Source organism: Balaenoptera borealis (genome assembly GCF_965194805.1).
Source record: "Balaenoptera borealis genome assembly, chromosome: 12".
Lineage (NCBI taxonomy): Eukaryota > Metazoa > Chordata > Mammalia > Artiodactyla > Balaenopteridae > Balaenoptera > Balaenoptera borealis.
Genome location: NC_138869.1, coordinates 80128194 through 80134193, shown reverse-complemented (window position 1 = coordinate 80134193; position 6000 = coordinate 80128194).

Genomic DNA, 6000 nt, shown 5'->3' with positions numbered 1-6000 from the left:
GTCCTAAACCCCAACTACACAGCAGAGTGTGAGGGAATGTTCCTCATTCCCTGGCTTGGGGGCATCACAGACATTTCCAGAGGCCACTCGCTGCTACAGAAAAGCTGTAGTTTTTTCCCCTAATGTTATATCTAGAAAACTTTTTAATATACAGAAAATTAAAAGAAATTTACAGAGAACACTCTTATGCCTATTTTCTGCTAGCTCTTATTGATCACTTTGTCACCTCTCCAGCCATCTAGTCATCTCTCTGTCCTTCCATCAATCCATCTTATTTTTTGTGGGAGCCTTTGGTTTTGATTAATTTTGAGAAAGGTTGCTCCTGTCAAGTTCTCTCAGTTCTTTCTCCCTGGTCATATACCATTTAATCATTATAAGAGCGAATGCAAAAGAGATTGGAGAGAACAGCTCCTACTCTCTACATCATCTTCCTGTTGCTACACATCATGCTAGTCTTCGAGCCAACTAAGCCACAAAGATTTCCTTTTTAATGTTTTGTACTGGGATTCCCATGACCCTGTGACTCTGGGCTCCTTTATCCTGCCTTACAGATGAAGAAACAGGCTCATAAAAGTTAGCAGCTGGCTGAGTGTCACTTAGCTGGGAAGCACTGGAGCCCAAGCCTCTCTGGGGCTAAAGCCTTGACTCTTACCCCTATGCTCTCATACCCTCTGACATGGCACTTTTCCAAAACATAGGCATTATGCTTTCACTTTAACCAATCTTCATTTATTTCCACTGGGGATTTTCTCTGTAGGCAATTAACAGCTTTTATAGCCAAACGAGACAAAACAAAAACAACTCAGGGTTCATTCACTCAGTTATGACACGATATTCAAACATGGTATCTTAAAAGAGAATAATAAATTATGTGGCCCTTCTCTCATAAAGTTTAACATTTATAGATTGGTTGTGTGTGTGTGTGTGTGTATGTGTGTGTGTACTTGTGTGTATTCCATAATAGCTGTTGCTTTTACAAATCAATGCCTTTGGAACTCAGTTCACAAGCTTGGCTGTTTCTTTTTTATTTCTTTTTGCTTGCTTGTCATGTTCTCGAAATGGAAAAAGAAGTTTCATCAGGGTGCATCAGGGTAAGTGTCGGCACTGGTGTGATATGAGATTGTTCAGATCATTCAGCGTGGCTCTCAAGACCCAAGCTTATTATCCTCAACCTATCAGCTCAGCTCAAACAAGTACACAAATTCTGTTGCCAACCTGATTGAGTAGTGGGGTGACGTTATGCTATGTGAAATAAGCCGGTCACAGAAGGACAAATACCGCATGATTCCATTTATATTCCATCTATAAAACAGCCAAACTCACAGAAGTCGAGGGTGTCTAGCAGAGGCAGCAGGAACCAGGGCCCAGTGTGCAGAGGCAGGGTAGCACCATGGATGTGTGGCCAGGCTGTGGACCTGGATTAAGTCCAAGGTCCAGCTCTGGCCTCTGCTAGTATATATGACCTGGGCAAGTTACCTAACCTCCCTCAACCCCTATGTCCTCACTTACAGCAACATCTGCCTCACAGAATTATTGACTGGGACACAGTAACATGCCTGGCACACACGGTATAGATTACCAGGCAGTGAGCAGTCCAGCTTGACAGGCACCAGGGGTCTCTAAGGATGAGAATTCAGAAGTGAGCTTAGATTACAGGCTTGGGATCAGATAACAAACATTCTATTCTCCTTCATAATTTTGATTTCTGTATTAACTCCATTTTAAAAGTCTGTCTTTTCTCTGAATATGGTAGCCCCATATAAATAGTATTATTCTTGATCAAGTGACTTTAAGAGTCTCCTTACTGAGAGATTTTTCTTTTAACATCTTTATTGGAGTATAATTGCTTTACAATGGTGTGTTAGTTTCTGCTTTATAACAAAGTGAATCAGTTATACATATACATATGTTCCCATATCTCTTCCCTCTTGCATCTCCCTCCCTCCCACTGAGAGATTTTTTAATCCACAGTTTAGTCACTTTACCTTCTGAATTTGCCATCTCTTTACTTAATTACAAAAATGTTTGCGGGGGGGGGGGATTCAGGAGTCAATATATTATTGTCTCCCAAGGCAATATTGCAATAATCAAAGAAGATGAGCTGAATGATCATTTTAAGTATTATGGGATAATTCAGTGGGAAATATGTGATCTGGTTAACTCATTTTTTTTGTTGGATGTTTTTGTCTTCACCCATGAAGTTTCTCTTTTCAGGGCTTTTAAGTGAACGTTGCCTGCCAACAGAGTGTACAGGACAGAAACAGAAAACAAAGTGTTGGCCTGAATTCATAAGGTCAAGGATGAAAGTCAGAACACTGGTAAGAAAAAACTTTAGCAATGTTTTTGGCTGAACCCAAGCTGTTTGGGACCTTCTCTCTCAAGCAATGCCAAATAATTGATGTTGTAAAAAAAATAAATCCCACAAACCTCTTTGATATCATACATACCAAACAATAAGATTGTTGACTGCATTTTTCCTGTTTTATTTCATGAAGATACACCCTGAGCGCTCTGTTCTGGGGTACAGTTCTTGGAATCTGTTCAGTAAATACTGATTTTTTAAAATAAGATACAAAAATTTTCCATGGCCAAGAAAAGATTTCCATGTAATTTAAAGACCCTTAAACGTGGAAAGCATTGTACTAAGTGCTTGACGTGAGTTATCTCATTTAATTCTCCCCACAGTGCTATGGTATAGACACTCTATCCTCCCCCAAGTTATGGAAGGGGAAACCAGAGAAGTTAAGCAACCTGTCTGACATCTCTAACCCTGAAGGGTTAAAGCTCCGTCCAATCCAGGCAGGCTTTAAAGGTTTTATGATCATCAGCCAGATGGTTTAGGGCAAGTCACTCAACCTCTCAGAATTTTAGTTTGTGATGTCAACTGGGTACAATGATACCTGCCTTGCAGGTGTGTCATACAGATTAGATATAATATAGCACATGTAAAGTGCTTAGTACAGAATCTGCATGGCAACAAATTCTTCATACAAGGAAGTTATTTTGTTGTCCTCTTTCTGTTGTTCTTATAAGCTATACAAAAACTAATGGGACAAGAAATATATTCCTTCTCCTAATGCCTCGATGAGGGTAACAATGAAAGGAGGACTCAGTGAGGACACTGGGAGGCCGTGGGTTATGGACCCTGTGAAGGACCCTAAGAACACTTACTGCAGTTTGGCCCAGGTCTGTCCAGCCAATGGAAGATGGGCTATTCTCTGTGCCATGACACTAGGCAGAGGGGGTATTTAGGACTGAACACTGGAGAGCCTCACTCAACCTATAAACGGCATCCTTCCTGGATGCCTTTGGGATTCTCAGGGAAAAACTGAGCTCACGCCTATAGTAATACAATAGCCATAACATGGACCAGGTACAGAGTGCTGATGCCAGCATGTTACACATTGTCTCATCCACACAGAACCCAGGAAGTAAGGATTATTTTGCTTATTTCATAGGTGAGGATACAAACCTAAGTCTATTTGACTCATAAGCCCATGATCTTAAAATACTGTGTTTATGAAGAAAGGCTGGTTGAAGGGAAAAACAACCAATTCAACGTGCTGTAAGCAAAAGGGGAAATCTCATTATGAAAGTGGTATCTCACAGATTTCCTGAGAAAGGAGCCAGAACTGGAAACTAGAAAGTTGTGGGCTTGTGCGATCTCTCCGTCCCTCCCTCCCTCCCTCCCAATCTCTCTCTCTCTCTCTCTCCTCATCTTTTCCTTCTCTTTCTAGAACACCCCTCTACCCTTCCTCAGCCCTATTATAGAACTAGCTACTCCACACTTCTGAGGTTATATGCTATTGGTCCATGCTCTCATGAAGACTTCAAGTTCCCAGGAGAAGAATTTTTTTTTTTAATTCTTTTTCTTTTTTTATTATCCATGTGGGGTGTGAAAGCTGAAGAAGGGCCACAGAAATCCCTGAGTTCAGCCTACTCTTACGTCAGAGTCTTGTGTACCCCTAGAAGTTGCTTAGGTGTCTGTTTAGATGTCTCAGGGCAGCCGGCTTTATTGTGGGAGTCCTGGCTGTTAAAATACCCTCCCTTTCACTACTCCCACCTCTATTAATTCCCCTGCACGGGTCCCCCTCTGGCTGAGGGAGCAGGCCCGGCCCCAGGGTCTCCCCGTCCCTCCCATCCCAGCCTCTGGCCCACGAGCTCTAGTCATCAATGTTCCTCTGAAAATGGACACCCAGACCAGATCCAGACCAGATCTGGCCACCCTCCATGTCTGACCTCCAGGCCAGATTTCAGTGCCATTTGGTCAGCCCAGCACCTGGGGGCCAGTGCCCGGAAGGACAAATCGTCCAAGAGGAAGAGCCACCGGGGGTCACTCAGGAGACAAAGGCAATGATGAAGGGGGAAGCGTGAGTGAAGTTGCGTAAGGACCCCAGGAGGGTCCCAGCTGAGATGGCAGATGCAGAACCTACAGGTCCCTCCCCTCTGGACCCAGCTCAGAGTCACAGGTCCTGAGATGGCCTTTCTGAGGGCGTGTGGCCAGAGCCGAGGGTGGTGGGGAAATTGTGAAAAGGGGGCTCCTTGAGGGGGCTGAGGTCTCTGAATCGGCAGGTGGCTTAGTGAGGGGAATGGGGACCCAGTGAGGGAGGAGGCTTATCTGTGGGTGGGCCATCAGTGAGGGGCCCCCATGAGAAGACAAGGCTCAATATGAGTGATGAAGGGGAAAACTATAGGTCTTTTTTTTTTTTTTGCCAACGTGGGGGGCTCAGTGGTGCAGCCTGGGCCCTTTTCCACATACTCCCACCCCTCCCCCTCCCTCCTCACCCCCTTCTCCCTCCCCCTTTCCCCTTTCCCTTCTCCCTTGGCCCACAAGCCTCTGCATGGGCTATGGTCGGTGGTGGGGGAGAAGTGTGAACTTGCAGAGAGCATGGAAACTCTGCACAGAGGTCAAGGGCAATGTGTGTGTGAGGGTGAGTCAGGACGGAAGTCGGAGACCCCCACGTCCCCTGAGTTTAGCCTCATCCCCCAGAACCGGCGGGCCCAGGGTCTCCCCCTTCATACTGCCAGGAGAAGATGTTTATTGGTCCAGCAGGAGTTGTTGCCACTGGTTGAGGACTGATTGAAGGATGGCAAGCAGGAACCATCCCTGTGAATTGCAGGGACTAGAGAAAGGAAACTGATGCTGGGGGTGGATAAACACTAGGCAAGGCAACCTCCACACCTACACTGCTTTCCTATAAGATGCTCAAGCATTTATTCATTTCAGAAAATTCAACTAAACATGACCTGTATTAACATAAGCCTTGAGGAGTGTGTAATTAAGATGATGTTTGGTGCCTAGACACATGGATTTAGGCAGAAAAATTAGTAAACCTAGAAAGTGCCATTTCAAGTACACTAGGCCAGCTGCCTGGCAGAGGCCCTAACTATTGTCTGGTTTCTACTCTAGTGCCGTCTGATGGGGGAAAAAAGCAAGCCACCTACATAATTTTAAAAACTCTACTAGCCACATTTTTTAAAAAACTGAAAGGAAAAAGGTAGAATTCATGTTAGTAATATATTTTATTTAACCCAATATCCAAAATATTATCATTTCAATATGTAATCAATATTATTAATGGGCTATTTTACATCTTTTGTTCCAAGTCTTCAAAATATGATATGCATTTTATATTTATAGCATATCTCAATTTGGATGCAATATTTTTGTTGGAAATATCTGATCTGTATTTAGATTTCCTAAAATATACATAGTTGATCAAGTAGAGTTGTAATTACATGTTCCATCATTTTATGCTAGCTCTCATTATTAAGTGGAATAAAATTAATTTAAGGTTTTTATTTCTCACTGAGCTAATCTATTGTCCAAATTGTCTCTCCTGTGTAGAAAGGACCATTGGTAAAAATGGCCCTGCTGAGACTATGGGCTTCTACCACAAGCAAAAAAAAAAAAAAAAGCTGGAACCTCAGAGCTACATCTCTTCACCCCTTTGCTTGGTCTATGTGACAACAGGTAAATTTTTTTTCATAGATTAACTG